Below are 19,224 nucleotides of genomic sequence, written 5' to 3'. Positions count from 1 at the left end.
GAAAAGCTCTCTTTCACTTTCATGGCAATTAATTTACAGCTGATATAAAAAGCTTCATAAACTGTGCAGCTGCTCATGTACAGTGCTATCTTTCACCCATTTAGGCAGTTCCAAAATCACCCTTGTCTGTTTAACTCTTTATGAATTAATAGGGGTGTTAATGTGTCTCTTGATGGCTGTCATGTGCAGCTCTGCATGGAGTTAGATGTTTTCTACTGACATTGTATTTTTCCACAGCAGTCATGATTGGCTGCTCTGCACTGCAATACATTACATTTCTCACATAGGCTGAATGTTGGGTCATTTGGACTGAGGATATTTTACTTAAAATTGTCATTTTTGTGGAGGAATCTTGTTTAAGTCAAGACAAAAAAGGGAGGGCATACTAAAGAGAAGCACATTTGTTAAATTGTCCCTTTTGTAACATGACACAGTAATTATGTGGCCGATTTAGTGTTTTTATGTTAATGCAGCAGTTGATGAAACCAGTAGCACCGTTTAATGTATCTGAAACAAAATGTGGTCGAGCAGTTTCAGGCCCATCTGGCTGAACCTACAAGCTGTAGCTGGCACATCGTATGATGAAGAAGTTTTGGAACAAACAACTACTGAGTGATGCTATGGGACCCCTTGATTTTAATGGAGTCTTTAATACAAAGGCATTTCTCCTTTAGGAAGCATCATGAAAATCTGTTTTGCTGTTTCTTGTGGACAAGTTGGGATCCTCTGCGGATCATTAAAGCAAATCTCATTTGGATAAATAATTAAAATAAATTGTGTGACTCAATGTGAATTTTTAAATTATTTAATTTTTTCACATTGACTCAACTTGATGGAAAAACTTCACACTAGAGTTATGCAATAAAATTAGATGGGACATTTACATAGAATTTAAATTCTTAAGTTTTAGGCAAATGTTTTTTTTTTCAGTGTACAGTGTTGGGAGAATTGTATTTGGCCTGACAGTGTTTCTAGATTAATGGTCAAAGGTCCATAAAGACCTCAAGAGCATGTTCCTGGGCCATGAATATCCACAGAAATGTGATCAGTAGATAAATATTGAGATCTTCACCAAGGTATCAGACTGATGGTAAGACTCATCATTCTGATTCACATAGATTAATTCCTGAAGCTGGCCAACCACTTGAATTGATACAGACGTTGATCATTTGTGTAAAACACTGCAGCTCTGAGGAAAGAGGACTCAGATTTAGACATGCAGAAGCCTGTTGATTTGTACAGAGTGGTCGCACTGCAGCAGATATAAAAGTGCACACAGTCACGACCACCGACCCAACTTTAAAATAAAATGAATAAAATGAAAGGCACTTTTAACGCTGCTTGAGACAGACTGAAGTGGTCCTGTTAAACTCAGTGTTTGCTGTGAGTAGCCCTTTTCACACAGAGTCGCCGCATCATCGCCGCAGTGAACAATGGCGGAGAATTGGCTGATTAATTTATCAATTTTAGTGTGTCCTCAGTTTATAGGTCTCTATTGTGAAGTATGCTAAACAACACTAATACATAGTAGGCCTATTGTGGCAGTGGATTATTGTTAACTCTACTGAGTTAGTTGCAGTCTTTCTTTACCACATTTATTAGAGTATTCATTGTGACAATATAATTTGAACAAATGTTCCTACATTCCTACAGTTTAGTTATGTTTTTGATGTTTACTTTGTTTTATTCAAAATAATCACAATAACACAAGTAAATGACCGCTAGTTCTGCCCACAGAATATAAATTAAGACCATATCATCAATTAGGCACAAGTAGTCCACTTTGTAATACCCTGCGAAATATACACAAAAACATTCCTTCAATATCATATAGTTCTCATCAGTCATTTATCTTCGTTTTATTACAAGTACAATGTGTTGAAAACTGCTTAAAAGTGACAACTTTGAAATTGGGTGCATGCTTTAAAGGGACACTGTACTGTATATTGCAATGTTTAATATAAAACAGATTATGAATTTCTGCATTAGTGCAACATAACTCAATTATATAGTATGAATATTTGCTTAGGATCTATTTTGCTTCGTAACCTAATGAGTTTATTCTGAAATATTTTGGAGGAAGCAGCAGGGCAGTCTTCAGCACTACCTGACCAGGAATTATTTTATATATTATATAATATTATTATATTATATATTTATATTTATATACTTAAGGGTTAGGGTGTCCACTATATATATATATATATATATATATATATATATATATATATATATATATACATATATATATATACATATATATATATATATATATACATATATATATATATATATATATATATATATATATATATATATATATATATATATAATGTTTAAGAACCTTCTTTTTACAATTTAAAATAAACATTTTTGAGGAACACTGCATCAGTTTCATTTATTGACATATAGAGGATCCCCATTGTTTACCTTGTATTATCATTTATCATATCATCAGTTCAACTTGCTCAGGTGGGTCAACTTAAGATGTTTGATTTTAATTTGAGAGAGGTTTTCATGACTCTAGCCTGTTTTCCTCTTAACATGTAATAGATTGTTGCGTCTTTGTGGATCACCTAAAAGGGTTAGGAAATCTATCCATTGTAGTTTGACAAAATAGGGGCTCCCAAAAAGACAGAAACGGCCCTGCATGCTGTATAAATTATACTGTGGATATGTTCTCATGCACCAGTCTGTTTTTAACAGAAGAGACATTTTTATCTCAACCACATGATCCTTTTAATTAAAGCATTAGCCTAAATAAAATTATATTTTAGTAAACCATTAAAAATATTAAACGTCAAAGCTGTCACAATAATTCCTATCTGCCATGAACGCACCACAAAGCTTGCGTTTCTTCCGCGTTGGTACTTGTAGTTTTATAAAAGTCGCACCATCGCCTGTTTCCGAAAACACCAAGAACATAAAAAACTACACTTCCCATGATGCAAAGGTGCGAGTCTGTCCAACGCCGGAGGTGAGTGTATAAGTGATGTGTGTGCTGTATAACCGTGCTGTTAGAGGTGTCCCGGGTAAAACAACAACAACTGAACCCGGGTTCAGGTGGTCCACATGTTACTGTAACATCAGAGCTACAGGGCGAACAAGCGCGCGCGTAGGTTCTCTGTGCTCCACGTGATAGTGTACAGGAAGACAGGACGCCGTCAGCACGTCAGTCCCTTTAACTAGCTGCCTGTAGTGACGTAGCATGTCGTGGACACTGTCGGTGTCCATGCTGAAGAGTGGACACTGAGCGAGGCGAACGTCCACAGAGACAGCTGGTAAAGCTTCATCTATATGAGACCGTCTGCTTGATTCGGTATGAACAAACCCAGCGGCGAGTCCAGGACCAGGACCAGGACCAGACCTGCAGGGTGCTCCGCTCCACGTGTGTGGTTGTGTTGTGATGAAATGTGCTTCAACTAAACACGTCCGTCCTCTGTCTCCTAACAACCCTCCCTGTCTGTCCACTGTCTCATCTGTCCTCTGTCTCTCTGTGCAGCTCCACAATGACACACACTGCTGTTTCTGATGCAGACTAATGTTAGTGGAGTTTTGGTCCACATTTGATAACTTTGGTCCACATCAATACACAGCTTAGCCATGTGACGCCATTGTGGGTAGAGTTGTAGCTGACCTGGCATTATAACTGTGGTCCTGACTCGTCCAACTGGTCCTGACTCGTCCACCTGGTCCTTGCTCTCAGTCGTTCTCCTCCTCAACCAAAAGTCACACTTAACAACAAGAGCCTGTGTGATATAATAAGAGGTGGGAAGAAAGGGTTGATCCATATCCACGTCTAACATTATTCTGACTATCAGGTCAGGGTCAGGTAACCTAACTCTCACCTGAACCTGCTGTTTGGCTGAGAGAAGACATATTGTATATCATCTAGGCTCGGGTGAAATCCAAAACCTATATCACAATATTGTCCCCTCCTCACGTTTTTCTTTCAATACATATGCATTCAAACAGAAGAACACGCAGAAGGAAGTAATGAGACAATGTAACATAATTAGTTGTCATCAATGCAAGTAACATTCTCCTCACCTCACTGTGTGTGTGTGTGTGTGTGTGTGTGTGTGTGCGTGTGTGCGCGTGTGCGTGATGAGCACTGCCCGACAGTCTCACATAGCCGACCGCTGTCAGCCCTGTGTGCCTGCAGTGAACAGGAGGACTCTCACATGAAGCTGAGATGTAACAGTGCAAATAAATGTGATAAATAACATAAATAAAACATGTTGTCCCCTTTAGAGCGGCGGTCTCACGCTGCCGGCCCCTGGTGGTTTGATTCAAGAAAGAGCTGTTAGATGAAGAGCTGCACACCTCCAACTTCTCAGAGGGGCAACGACTGCTGTTCCCTCATTAACGTTATCAGGTTTAAATCTGTCATATTGACAAACAGGCGCTTTGATAACAAATCCTCATGACTCTGCTGCTGGCCCCGCTGCTGCACAGAGGAGACGCCTCCGGCAGCGTAGTGTACGTCGAAGGACTATTGATTTTTTAATAAAGGAAAATGACAGCGGGGGCGGTGGGCAAGGAATGTAATGGCTGGCCTTACCACCGGGAACACAGACTACTGCGGCAGACTTAGTTCAAGGTGTAAGTTAATTATTTATATGGAAGAAAGATTTACACTGTCAAAAACTAATTAGCATACGGAAGTAACTTCTGTTTGCAATTTCTTTGTTAAATATGAAAAAATATGAGCAGAAGTGCTGCCAGGTGTCTGGCCAGAAATAAAGTATTTAATGTGTTTAACTTGTTAGTTCAGTACAAGGATTCAGTGAGTTATCAAGAGAAGGGTAAAAAGATCTGCATTTACATGTTTCTATTATTATGTTAATCATGGACATAAAAATTGTGCTTTCTTGTAGTACTTGAAAGTCGCAGTGGCCCTCCTACGAGATAACAACACCAACAGTGGCCCCAAGCCATTTTGAGTTTGAGAGCCCTGCTTCAGGAGGACAGGGAACATGATAAAGAACATAATGATAATTAATAGTAATAAGAATGATTATTTTTTTAGCGGTGCTAAGATGTAATTTAGGTGTTCTTGATCACCTCCTAAATAGGGTAAAAAATGACCTCTGTCACACATGCAGAAAAAAAAATACTGTACGTCTTGGCACTCATCTATGACTGTTATCAGTGCCCCCTCCAAAAAAATATAAAATACAATTAAAATGGAAGGAAAAAGGAATCAAAGCAAATAACCAAAATTTAACCCCATCTGGGTTTATATTTCCCATCACATCTTCCTATAACTGTATGGTCTCGAGGACGATATTATATATCTGCATTTACTATGTGTTTGATCCTTATCCTTCACAGTAGCTTACTTTATGATGCTTGCTATGATACTGAGTGGAATATTCATACTTAAACTTTAAGACTTCTCAGTTCCATCAAATGTAAATATTCCAGATGTGCTGTCATTATACAGGCTTCACTCCTCCCACAATCCAGCCTAACATATTCAGTATCTCTGGCATTATATAGCATAACAAATCATAGCTGTACCTAAGTTTGTAATAATGCAGCCACCAGTGGGGTGAAGAAATTAGCCTCAGGTGTTACCTTCCTCTTCATACTCTATTCTGAATCAAACACCCACATCCAAACCCTTATAGACATATGACCAGAGGAATGCAGTGCAAAATGAGAGAAAAAAGTCCTATCTATTCTGAATTGCGTGAGCGACTATACATGATTGTTTTTAAGTTGGAGGCAATATGAATGGACCATTGTGGTGAGGGCGTCCTGTAAGCTCTGCTTCACTTGACTTGCGGCCATTGTGTAGTTGGATTTGGTATTGTTTTTATATTGCATAAAAAAAGTGTTCTTTATTTGCCATCTAAAAACTATCTTGTGGTACAGTTGAAGAGCTTTCATGATATTAATGAATGAGACGTTGACCCGCGACCAGTGTGAAGTCGTTTTGGTAACTGGAGCAACATAAGAGTTGTGACTAATATTAAAAATTAAGTCACAATTTAATGAATCATCAAATACAGTATTTACTCATAATTTCGAGAAAAAATAATATTTTGAGAATAAAGTTGTAATTTAATGAAAATGTCATGATATTACAAGAAGAGTCTTAATGTCCGGATAATCTTTGTACTTTAATGAGAATAAAGTCATAAATGTTTAAGAACAAATGGAGATAGTGAAGTAAACAGATGGAATATCTCTTTATATATCAAATGATGTTGATAACCTGAAGGAAGTTACAGGTTTCACCAGGAAGTAGCAGATCTCATGATCAGAGAAAATGAAAGCAGTTACATGATGACTCAATAACCAGATGTGTTGAAGTAGCAGCAGGAGTCCAGCAGGACGTCACGCTGGGAAATGAAAACGGTTTGAAAACACTGTGATCAGACGTACATTCACCATAGTGAGGTAGTGATGCACGATGTCTATCAGCCCCATCAATTATCAGCCAGATATTGGGAAATTGATAATATCAGGTGTTTATTGGTATTGGTGAAATAATAGCTGATAAATGGAGGCAATAATGCGAAGCCACCTTGCTTTCAATCAGCCATTAACATGACAACAATTATCTGATTTGATGCGTTAACATGCACTTTAGTAATGTGATAATGGAACATTTTTTTACATGATTCAGTCAATGAGTTGGATTTCTTTCCAAGTATATGAGGTGAAACTGTGTTTTTTCACTTGCTGGATGCTTGTTAGGAGCAGGGACTGGTGGGAGACACAGTCCAGTACATAAGGTGGTGGTATGAACTTTTAAAGGTTAAAGGTAACACAGAGAAGAAGAAGAGCAGATTCTGATGTCAAACTGCTGCACCCGGTTAGAGCCACACTGTAAACTAGAGAGCCAAACATGTCGTCACCAGTGTGGACATTCTTACAGTCTGAGGGGAAGACGACATGATTGAAATCTGCAGTACATGTTCCACAGGAGTTCAGAGAGACAACGCATCTTACAATCTACACTGCATTGATACCTGCAGTTTAATGGAGCCAGCTGCCTGTACTATTTACATAAAGTATGAACAGTGCATCATCAGATGAGTGACTCTGTTCCCCTCACATCCCCTGACCTGCTCGGCGTCATAACTCCACATGGAGATTTGCGAACAGTAACTCATAATGTAAGAGAGTCTGTTAATCATGCACCATTTATTCATGCCACAACAATACCTCACACAGTTGATTTGGTTCCTTCTGCTTCATGTATAATTCATTGGAGCTGTGTCCGTTCTTTCACAGCACTGTAGTTTCCCAGCCCGGCCGACATGCAATGCGTTTGTGTTAGTGCATTGTTGTGTGTAATCTCTGTCCCTGACACACATTAGTTATCCTGTTTGACTTTTGGAGAAGCCTGCTGCATGTGAGGACCTGTCTTCAGATCTGGGTCATGTTATCACATTTACATACAATACACTCTGAATCTAGTTTATTCAGCTAATTGGCAGCTTTGTAAGAAATAACTAAGCTATTTGATCTTCAAAGATCTCTGAGGATTTTTAATATTTTTTCTCAAAGCTGAGTTTACAGGTCACAGCTTTACAGCTGTGGACATGTTAAGTCAATTCAGCAGCACAGTTTAGTTAAAGGGTTTTCTGTCAGGGCAATGGCACTTGAGATAATTCCTAAACTGAAACATCTTCTAGCTTCTGATGGCAAGTTAACCAGTATTTAAATCAAATATAAGAAAAAAGTCTTCCAAACCAACCCAGAACATACTGTAGGGCTCAGGGGTTGGCAGTTTCAGCACTGTTCACTGAGGGTCCAGAGTTTTACAGGCTCTCAATGTTTATATTATGTTTATATAAAAAGTACAGCACAGTATACAGTAGGATGCAAAAGTCAGAGACCACCTTTAGCATTTCTTACTTTTTATTACAAATGATGATATCACGTCAACAATTTGAGTAAAAAGTTGAATATTTTCGTATTTAGTCTCTTTAATGACAGCAGGCACCCGAGCTGGCATGAACTCCAGACGTTTGTGTTAAACCTGATGTCTCATGTTATCCCAGCATGATTTTTGTATTCCACAAAGCGTCTTTGTCACAGACTGCTCAGCGGTCCCTGTAAATGCTCGATGGGGTTGAGGTCAGGTGACTGTGGAGGACAGTCAGGACTCCTGCGTTTGTCTTTGGTCTTCAGTAGTTCTGTGAAAGCTTTGGGGTGTGTTTGGGCTCATTATCCTGCTGCAGTATGAGTCCTTCTCCACAAAGATCCAACTCCAGAGGAGGCAAAACAGCCCCAGACTTAAATGTTCCCAGCACCATGTTTCACTGTGGGTTTGAAACACCGTGCTGTCATTCTCTGTCCTGTCCGTCTCCTCACATTCAGCCTGTGAATTCTGTTACTGACACTAATCTATCACTAGGACTTTTTCCAGTCATCCACTGTGAAATTCTGGGATTTGTTAGCTCACCTGAAGTGTTGGCCTTGTTATCATCCATTCTGTATGTGAGATGAAGTTTCTGTGAAGCATTTTATATTTGCATGCACTGCCCCTGAGAAAGATGCCCTTTGGTCAGATTAACAGTTTGGATTCTGACATTTTACATTTACTTTCTAAATCCTCAAACTTTCTGATTATTTGCAGGCTTATGTGAAAATATTAGAGATATTTAATGTGGTGTCAGACTTTTGGACCCTGCTGTATGTGCCCGCTTTATTTAGATTATAAATGCTTCTTTTAGGATTGTATCTTAAGGCCAACCACTTTGGACTCATGCTGGTTAGACAGAAAATGGTTCATATATGCAAATGTATGTTCTATGATAGCTTACAATATCATGCTAGATTAGGGCCAGAGTAGATCCGACTATGATGACATTTGTGTAGTCCGTTAAATGAATGTTGGTTCGATGTGTTCTTATAGTGTGTTTGACAGTTTTAGTCCTGTTATTTCAGCTGCAACCCCAGTGCTGTCAAACAGACACAAAATTAATATAAAAACATTATTCACTTTTATATGGGTCCATCTGTTATTCGGGAAGTAATCTGCTCATTTACCTGCAGGTTAGATGTGCAGCATAAGTTACCATGGTGATGTAAGAAGTGAATCAGCTTCAGAACACTGAAATCCCAGAGTTCATCCTCAAGTTACCTTGCTAACCACAAATCCTACTTCAAGTACAGGCCACAGGGCTGCTTGGTGAAATTGGGGCTAAACTTTGATCTCCAGTGCTGATCAGAGTAGGATAGTTGAAAAATTGAGAAGCAATAGACATTCCTTACACATGTAACAGTGCAGTGTTTCTGGGAGAGGACAGGGATGTATTGACTGTAATTTGGGCTGTAACTGTGTTTTGTTTTGAAGTTAGATACGATGGATGGAGCACTTTCCAGTCACTGATATGTTTTCCTGTATATCTGGGATTGGCTCTTAGATGAATGCCATAAAAGATTAACACAAATTTAAACATATATGATGTCAGGGTCCTTCCGGCAGTTTCCTTGATACTGCATGAACACAGAAGCAGCAGAAAGTTGGAGAGTGGCAACTTGGGGTAAAAATTCTTAAGCTGTAATTCAGCCGTTGGTGTGTGTCTACGTGTGTGCATACTGCTAGAGGTCAGAGAAGCTGCCAAATGATTTTCACTTCGAGGTCGCAAGGTCAACGTCAAGGTGTGGAGAACGGGGCTCAGCCGGACCTCAGGCTGAATATCAATGCTCCACCTCTCCCCCTTGGTGGTGCTCACATTTACATTAAAAATCACATCCATCCTGCTTTCTCCTCCCACAGGCAAAGAGAGCAGAGCCACCGGTACATTCTGTCTCAGCCACGAACACAAGCAGTCCACCGCAACAGTGAGAGGTCATCCTGTACAGGTAGAGATTACACAGCTTTCACTCTGCCAAGAAGTGTGTGACTTGTGATTGTGATCTTTCAAAACAGACACCACTGTATACAGACATCACTGTAAAGTGAACAGGTTTATTCTCATTTTATCTTGAAATCAAGAGAATTAAGCCAAAACCCAGTACAACCCCTTGCCCGTTCCATCGGGCTAACTAACTAGCACATTGTACATTGTGACTGCTGATTTGAGCATGACAGTCCCACATTTTGACATAGTTCAATGTTGCATTCTCCCTCATTAATGGCATATGATGCAGAGAAGTTGCTGCACTTGGTATCAGAGCAGGCTGGCGGGGTGGGAGCACAGGTTGCTAATGTTGCCATATTGGCCAGGTAATGAAGCAGTGTTATTTTTTTATTTCATGACTTGATTGCTAGTGATCGAACAAATTGTAAGCATCCATGCTTTCCTATCTCCATCAGATGAATGGCACTGTGATAATATCAGGATCGCCATAGTAACGCAAGAGAAATCTCCACAACTGAAGTCAACATATTATAGAAAATTACTGGTCACTTCTGTTAACATTAACACCACTGATGACTACTGATGATGTATCAGGGCATTGACGGTTTACCCCATTTCAACCACTATCCCTTACAACTCTGTTCTGAAAAATGAGGAGGTGGGGTAAAAATTGGAAGTGGGTTTGGGCCCTAAAAGCAAGTTTAACTTTGTTTTTTAACATTACTTTTGAAGAATGGAGCATTCCTAAATGCATTAAGAGGAGTTTTTAAAAACAGTCAGCACTGCATCCCTTCTCAGCTTGTGTGTCCCCATTTGTGTCAAGTGTTCACAGTTCGTCATTAAAACATGCAAACCCACCGGAGTATTCACGGTCAGCAATAAATGAATGCAAACAAACCCTGATGAAAAGCTGTGAGCAGGTAAATGGCTCATTCAGCCAGGAGTCAGTATTTGAAGGCTCACGGTGCTTCAGACTGAGGTCCTACTGATCCATTAAGTGACTAAGTCTGCCTCCATTCATTTTGGTTTAGAAGTAAGTCATTTGCTCCTCTAAAGCCCTATTTGCACTATACTAATATTTCATGGGGACCTCCAGTTATTTATAGTAATTGTGGAGGACATCTGTGATCTTCATTCTTTGAAATTGACATGTCCGTAATTTGTGTTTGAGTGTTGGCTGCCATATTTCACCAAGCACAGAGGTCATGTGTTAATATTAGTCCCATGGGAATCGGCATGTCTGTGGTTTTGGGTTGTATTTCTTTTTAAACATCTGTTTTCTGTGGTCAGATGTTAGACATTTGATCACGGCTCATAATGTGTAAAACAGGTTACAAGCCCCACCATCACATCCAGGGTGATAAACAAATAAAATAAAGACTTTGCCCCCTGATGTTACCAGTCCATGTGAACAAGGCGTGAGCAGCCATAGGACAGGAGAATCATCAGGTGACATACAAATGTCCTGGGCTGGTTCCACTTAGTGCCTATTGATAATAATAGTCAATGATTATCAGTGATGTTGTCATGTTGATGCTAAATGTTAAACAGAAAAATCAGTATGTGTCTCATTCCAATATCTCCAGTCCAAAAAGCGCACCTGAAGTGCCTCAGTCTCTCCTGTTGACATGAACCAATGCTGTTTTTCCACCAGCACCGAGTCGAACGCTGCCACGCTCATTTGCTTTTCCATCACCAGATTTAATGCGCTGAGTTGAGCCGAGCCACGGCGACGATGAACCTGTGTCATGTTTGTGCAGGAAACCTGAGAGAAAGAGGTTTTTAAAGTCAGTGTGTTCAGCTCTCAGTACGTCTGTAGCTTCTGACTGAATCTCTTTAGTGTCTCTCGTGCTGTTTGTTCTTTCAGACATCTGCTGTGTTTTACTGTTTTACATGTTTCCTGCAATGATGCTTCATAATAAAAGATTTTAATTGACTCAATAACGGGGGGCTTTTATTGTGAAGAAGTTGTAGTAAATGAGATGTGTTTGTAACTGGATTAGCGGAACCACTTTGTTAGCAGTGATTCTTCAATAGTACTGCAGGGATCATTGGTTTAAGACACACCTTCAAGCAGGTAACCCAGCTGTGATGGAAATGCAAAATCCCTGCTGAGTAGAGCCAGGCCGGCAGATGTCTTCTACTTGAGTTCACTACAGCTTTTTACGACAAAAACGGAGAAAACACAGGAGAATTATTGTTTGTAATGCAAAGTGTGGACACTAAAACCTCAGAGGATATGTGAGCATCAGGAGTGTCAGGTAGACAAACACTGGATGTGTTTCAGTCATCCATCTCATGTACATCTGAACACATATACTCAGTTTTTATCACTTCAGCTGTCTACTGTGGCCATGAAGGCACTCTTGTAGGGCTCAGTTGTTTCTCCTTTGGTCCTGTGCACATGACTTCGCTGTGTGGACACTGAACATTGGTGCTGTGCTTCTGACTCGCTGCTTTCGCTGCTTATGCAGCAGGTGTGTAGGATCAGTAAAACAATGTATAAATATGTCTGATTGATTTTGATGAGAAAATTTAAATAAATTCACACAACGTTTTTCCACAAATCTTCCATGGACTGTCTGTAATATAGACATGGGCCATTAGGGGTCCACAGACCCTCAGTCGAGTGTCTTAAGGCTACTGACTGCTTGGAAATCCTAGGCAGGAAATCTGTGTCCCCTTTTTTGAATTTCTTCTGAAAAAATCATCTTTTATGGCTTTTTCCTAACTACTGGTATTTGTTGCAACTATTTAAACTCTTTCGTCTTCTTAATATGCAGTGTCTTGGATTCAGTTTGGTTTAATTGTTTTGATTTTTATTGAAAAGTTGTATTGCTTTGTAACATTTTTAGCAGTGTTATGTAGATAAGTTATCATTATTATAAAAGGTTAAAATACAGTCATTTTGAGTTTGAGCTTGAGAACCAAACCTCGGTGACGATGTACAGAATACAGAGAGACGTCTCTCTAGTCTCCCACACAGCCAGGTGTTAGCTGAGGAAGACACAAGATTTAACTGGCCCAAGCCCGGCACATGGAAACACAGCACCAGTTCTCTGATCTTCCTGGTTGTGACTGGAAACACCCTCTTTCAGGCCGTGTGGTACTGTATACCATTAAATAATTTCAGTTAGTTCATTTTTTAAATAGAATAATCTGAAGTAGGCTACAAAAGAGACTTCACCCATCATCTACAGTGGTAAAATAATGAAATGGAAAGGGGGATATTAAACAGTGCTGCCTGTCAGCTTCCTCTTTATTGTGTTTGGCTGGACGACATCATGACGTTCTGATCTGATTCTGCCAAGTTTGTGTTCTACCTGTATAAAGATTCAGTAAAAGTGAACAGACTTTCTTGCCGTCCATCATGTTGACGGACAGGGTTGTAAAAAGTCTGTCAGAATGTATTTGTATCCTTTATTTTCAATTTCATTTTTAATGATAATGATATAGCCTATTTAATAGCATTTAAACATCTCTATCACAATCAAATCCATACAGAACAAACTTCATGATTCTGCAATTTTATGGCATGGATAGAAAAGATGAACAGACGCCGACTGTGCAGTCACTCTTCATGTCAGCACCACACAAAGAAGACGAGTGAGGACCGTGAAGACACCAGAACACCAGAATACGGGCAGCCTTCAGGTCTAAACAGGCAAATATGAACAATGCAATTAGACAATCATGGTTAAAATATGAACCGCCATTTACAAGACATGAAATTAAACTCAACTGACCTGCTGTAACCTAAAGTCAAACATTCCTCCTTGATCCATATGGACTTAAAATGGCTGCTCGCTTGAGTGTAATAAAATGCATCAAGGCAGATTGCTGCTGAGGTGATTGTAGTTTTTGCGTTTTTGTCTCGGACATTCGACTTCTAGTTCAAATTTTATTCTGAACCTGTGCTCCACTTGTGAACCAGCACCACCTCAGCCAGAAAAAAAAGTCAATCCCGCAGCATGCACTCCTTCTGCAGCAAGTGTGTGGCTGCACCCCTCTCTGACCATAGTGGTTCCAGCCTCTACTGCATTGCTCTCCAATAGAGAGCCGAAGTCACGCCCCTTCTGGTGGGCCCTATGGGACCTCATTTTGGAACAAATATGTATTGTATTGTTGATGAAGGTTCTCAGTCATCCAGGTCATGGTAACTCTTAGTGCTGTTTCGTAGGAAACTGGACATGTTTCAGGCCTGGACTACACGAATATGATATATTCCTAAACGTACATTTTTCTGTCCAATTGGGCCTCTCAACCACATGAACACGGCGATTTCACCCACATAAACGGAGATATTTTTAAACGGATAAAAGAGTGGAGAAATAAAAAAAATATCCAATTGAGTGGATCTTTGTAGCGATGTTAAACGGAGCTGGTGTTGACGCGATGACGTCAAGCGCCTAGCGACAAGCCGTTCCCACATGCGCATTGAAGCAAAACGGTTGTCAAAAACAATGGCCGACATGTACCGGGCTATCTATGTGTGCTTTGCACTTTTAGGTCTCATCTCAGCTCTACACATGAACGTAACGTTGTTGCAACTTTGCACTCGTCGGTCCACACAAAAGATTCTATTTTCGTTTTCTTCATCATAACTTCTTACCCTAACTGCCGCCGTTTGACTTCTTCTTCTGGACCGTTTGACTGCGCATGCTCATAAAGTTCTTCTTCTGTGGTATTTTACATTTTGCTAATCGCCACCTATCGGCCGGGCATGGCATTGCAGGCTTCAGAGGTGATCGTTTTCAGTTTTGCCTCTTCGTGTGGACAGAGTTTTTTTTTTAAAACGAGGACGAAAATATCCGCTTAAAGAAATATCCATATACGTGTAGTCCAGGCCTCAGTTTCTTGAAGACGTTTCACCTCTCATCCAAGAGGCTTCTTCACTTCTAACTAGCTGGAGGGCTGTTAAACTTACAGAGTCGTTAAGGATGTGTGAGCTCTGAGTTTCAGAGTTAAAATATTTAGTTTAGTTAGTAAGCTAAAAATGTGTGAACTGCTTGACAGACAGTGTGCCTCCATCATGTACTGTATTATATGTAATATTTATTTGGACTTACTGCTTGCAGGGGAGAGTATAAAAGTCAACAGGCCAAGGTAAAAGTCATTGATGACCTTTTGGATTATTAAAATGCAATAAAAAGGGCATTAAGGAAGATTTTGTTTTGAAATATATTGTAACATGCTTATTTCTCATGCCTTTCAGTGCAGTCTATCCTGTTAGTGTTGCTGCAGCGGTGGCAGCTCATTTCTCATGGCGGCAGCTTAGTGGACGTCAATGTCAGCACTTGCTGTATAGGGAAGGAAAAAAAAAACACTAGTGCTGTCTGCAGATCCCAGCAGAGGATTGTCATTTATCCCCACTCTGTAGCTTGTGCCATTAATCCACATAAAAACCAAGGCACTGGCCTCACAGACCAGTTGTATCACTCTAATTACTATTTTTTTTTTTTATTTATCTCTTCATAGGTTTAACTGTAAATGTCTTTCAGGACAGTCTGTCTTAAAATGTGCACTGCTATGTTGTTCTTAAACAATATTGATTATCTAACATTTCATTCTGACTTTGCGATAGTGTGTCAGTAAAGCCATGAACGCTTTTGAATTCTGAAATTAGAATTAGATGTTATACAAACTAAATTTAGTTCTCTTCTAGCACCAGCCAGCTGGGGGGATATTGGTGGATGGGCATGTGGCAGATTGATTTTGCAGGAGACCAGTGTTTGCATCCTGTCACAGACCTGAAGCTAATGTTTTAATGTGAATTAATGTGCATTTTTATTATTTCTCTAACTTCAAACAAGTGTTGCAGTTGCGGTAACTGGGTCAGGGTCACACACTGGGCCTAGTTTAAGACAATAGAGCATTGGATATTAGTGAAATATACAAAATATGAAGTGTTTGAGGAGTTAAATGCAAAAACCACCTCCCTGTTATATATAAAACTGCTGACAAAAAGTGCAAAAACTGTCTACAATTAATGTAGTTTTGCTAATCACGACTGCAGGACTGCAGCTACCAGTTATTTTAGTAATAAAGTATTCACTGATTATTCCAGCAATTAATCGAGGGGATGGATAAGACATTTTTTTTTTCAAGTCTCTTTAATGAAAAAGTCATCGGTTTCCTTTTTTTGAAAAATCTACATTTTTATCGCAATAATATCTGTTTCTGCAGTGTGCAAGAAAACATATATCATAATAATATTATCAAATGATGCATCTGAAGTTGCATGCATCTATATTGCTCACACGTTTATGCTTGTTAAACAGGTGTATTAAGTACTGGCGAGGTTTAATTATACTTACAGTAACAAATGTTGTCGCTGTCAACACAAGTAAAGTTCAGGGCCTCTCTGTTCTGCTGACTTCGCTCCATGTGCGTTAATGGTGAAATGAATCAGTTATTCAGATTGCTCGAGGAGTCAGTTCAGCCTCACTGTATTTCCTGTAGCTGCCTCACAGTAACAGCTCTTCCATGCTGTCAGTAGAAAGCTTTAAATGTGAAGCTGCACAAGCAGTTTGCATTAACAGTAAATAAATGAAGCTTTGCATCGTGGAAAGTGACTTGAAATGACATCACATAATCACCAGTCTCACTGAAGACTGGGTAGGGAGGGCTAACCGGGTTGCGGTGACTTTTCCACATTAAAGTTGGTAATTTTCTATATCAGATGATAGACAGTCACTACAACAATACAATGGAGGAAGGCGACAAAGACATTGAGTTTGTTGCTCAAGATCATGTCACATAATCACTCTGCCAGGGACAGATGCTGTTTTCAGCTACTAACAGAATGCTAACACATCTTAGTTTAGCAGGTTAGCATGCTAACATAAGCAGTAAACATGAACGTCAGGTGAGGACGAGGAGACTGTCAGCAGATTATACAAACCAAACTGCTGGACAAATGAAGATTTTGGTATCACATAGAATGACAATCCAATTATTGGTCAAGACATTTGACTAAAAAACAAATGGGAACATCATGGTGATGTAAAAAAAAAAAAAAAAAAGTGAAGAGGTCACCAAAGTCAGTCAGTGTCAAGCTGCTTGGCAAAATGTTGAAAGGAAAGGAGCTGCTTCTTTCTCAGAATTGGTCTTTTATGTGTGTTTGTGTGGAAAAGTGGACAAGCACTGGAAATGATCATTTATGGGTTGGTGTCACTGTTACCATCAACTGAATGATGCTTGATGATGATTACATTTGCTTTGTGGACATTCAATTTAATTTAATTTAAAAGAGTATTGTGTAACTTGTTGACGAGTGGGGAGGCAGGAGTCACCTCAGGCCTCTGAGCTCAACCTCCGCAGCTGTTTCCAGCTCATGTCTTTGTTGAATTGTCCTCTGCAGGTTGGGAGGAGTTCACTTCAGGAGAGGGATATGCATACAATAGATGTTGTATTATATGTGCAAATGGCCGTTAAAATATAGTAAATGTGTTTGGTGAATGAAATGTAGAAAATGAGCAGCGAGAGAAATTAGAGAGTGGAGGCAAAAAGCAAGTGTCTACAGGCTGCAGTAATCTGCTGCTTGTTTCTGTCAGCTGCCTCGCCTCAGGCTTACACAGAGCTGGCCAAGCTCTTAAAGCAGGTACGACTGAAGTGAACTGTCAAGATAATTCTGTCTTTACTGAGCCACCGTCTCTGTTTCATGGCAAAACTAAGTAGACACATCCTCGTCGTTTAGGTATACAGTATAACAGCTATGTTAATAATAATATAATGTGCATTGCTGTTGTGATACTCAGATGTCAAGTGAGAAACTTTCTAATTCTACGCAAAGGCTTTAAAGGACCATTCAAAGATGTGAGAACTAGGCTTTGCCTGTGTGAGCTTGACATTTAAATGAACTTGAATAGTTCAGTCAGACACTCTGTTTGAATAGGGATGTTATTTAGCCCTGATCAATCAATAGTTGTTCCTTTACTGGTGAATAGCAGGTTGGACCAACCAATAATTATTAGATGTATTAATTATATTAGCCTCACTGTGTTGAGCTAGCTTGGAGCTTCTCTAGCTACAGTTAGTAGACATCTTATTCTCTAAAATCAAGTGTAACGGTAGTTTACTCAGAACCAGGAGAAACCCACAAAGATGACACAGGGCAGTACGGGTTCATAGCACAGTGCAATATCTTAAAGGAATAGTACTTATCCATCTTCAGTGTATATTTACAGTAGCTGGTGGTAGGGCGGCTTGTTATTGGAAGGTCGTGTTGGGCAAAACAGCACGGTTCGCCTGTGGAGCAGGACTGCCTGCAAGACTGGGCATTTAAATAGAATTAATGAAGTGGTGCAACTCCATGCTTTGCACTGACATTTATAAAAACTGCTTCAAAAATGAGAAGCGCATTACAAGAGAGGAGCACATGCCAGGTGCACCAGCTGGCTGTAAAATAGTGGACCAGGCCTCCAGGATGTCACCCATAGGAGAGCCAGAGTGATGGTCCGAAACAACACACAGGTGGTTCTCAGCAGAATTAGACCTGAAAACAAAACGTGGACAGTTCTATTAACGTCATACCAGACTGTCACTACAGCTTCAATGTCTGCTTCTGTGGAAAATATTTTAGACATGAGAAAATACAGGTGAGGGGCAGTATTTATACAGCACTGTTTTCTCTCTCTCTCTCCCCCTCTCTCTGTCCCTCTGTCTCTCTCTCCCCCCCTCTCTCTGTCCCTCTGTCTCTCTCTCCCCCCCTCTCTCTGTCCCTCTGTCTCTCTCTCCCTCTCTCTCTCTCTCTCTCCCCCCCTCTCTCTGTCCCTCTGTCTCTCTCTCCCTCTCTCTCTCTCTGTCCCTCTCTCTCTCTCTCTCTCTCTCCCCCCTCTCTGTCCCTATGTCTCTCTCTCTCTCTCTCTCTCTCTCTCTCTCTGTCTCTCTCTCCCTCTCTCTCTCTGTTTCCCACTCTCTCTCTGTCCCTCTCTCCCTCTCTCTCTCTCTCTCTCTCTCTCTCTCCCCCTCTCTGTCCCTCTCTCCCTCTCTCTCTCTCTCTCTCTCTCCCCCCTTCTCTGTCCCTATGTCTCTCTCTCTCTCTCTCTCTCTCTCTCTCTCTCTCTGTCCCAAATTTCAAATTCAAATTCAAAGGGGCTTTATTGGCATGAAAGCAACAATGTTGCCAAAGCATCAAAACACAACTTGTCCAAACATTCGGACAGAACATAACAATAATGTGTGTGTGTGTGTGTGTGTGTGTGTGTGTGTGTGTGTGGGTCACTCCCTGTCCCTCAGGTTGTGGCATGTTGGCACATATTGGGCAGCAGATATGCCCTGTCTCCTTCTCCCAGGAGTATTTTTAATTTTGATATGTCGTTCAGCTCTTTGAATTCTGAGATTACCGAATTAAACATATTCTGTTTGTAGCATGTTCTGTTTTCTTTTG

General features: G+C 40.2%; 1 protein-coding gene across 3 annotated transcripts in view; it reads left to right on the top strand.

Moving 5' to 3' along the window:
* The first annotated feature begins 2,926 nt into the window (after positions 1-2,926).
* Positions 2,927-19,224, top strand: part of fhit (fragile histidine triad diadenosine triphosphatase) — a 372,469-nt gene continuing 356,171 nt past the window's right edge. For 2 of the 3 annotated variants that reach the window (XM_084347996.1, XM_084347998.1), the window contains exons 1-2: positions 2,927-2,977; positions 9,749-9,834. The gene's annotated coding sequence lies outside the window, so the exon portion shown is untranslated. Of the gene's footprint in view, positions 2,978-3,363; positions 3,389-9,748; positions 9,835-19,224 lie in introns of those variants that run through there. The other variant, XM_084347997.1, reaches the window with a different exon arrangement.

Source organism: Pagrus pagrus, assembly GCF_965226575.1.
Source record: "Pagrus pagrus genome assembly, chromosome: 3".
Taxonomy (NCBI): Eukaryota; Metazoa; Chordata; class Actinopteri; order Spariformes; family Sparidae; genus Pagrus; species Pagrus pagrus.
The sequence above is the reverse complement of the archived record's forward strand: the minus strand, read 5'-3'. Positions and strand labels throughout refer to the sequence as shown.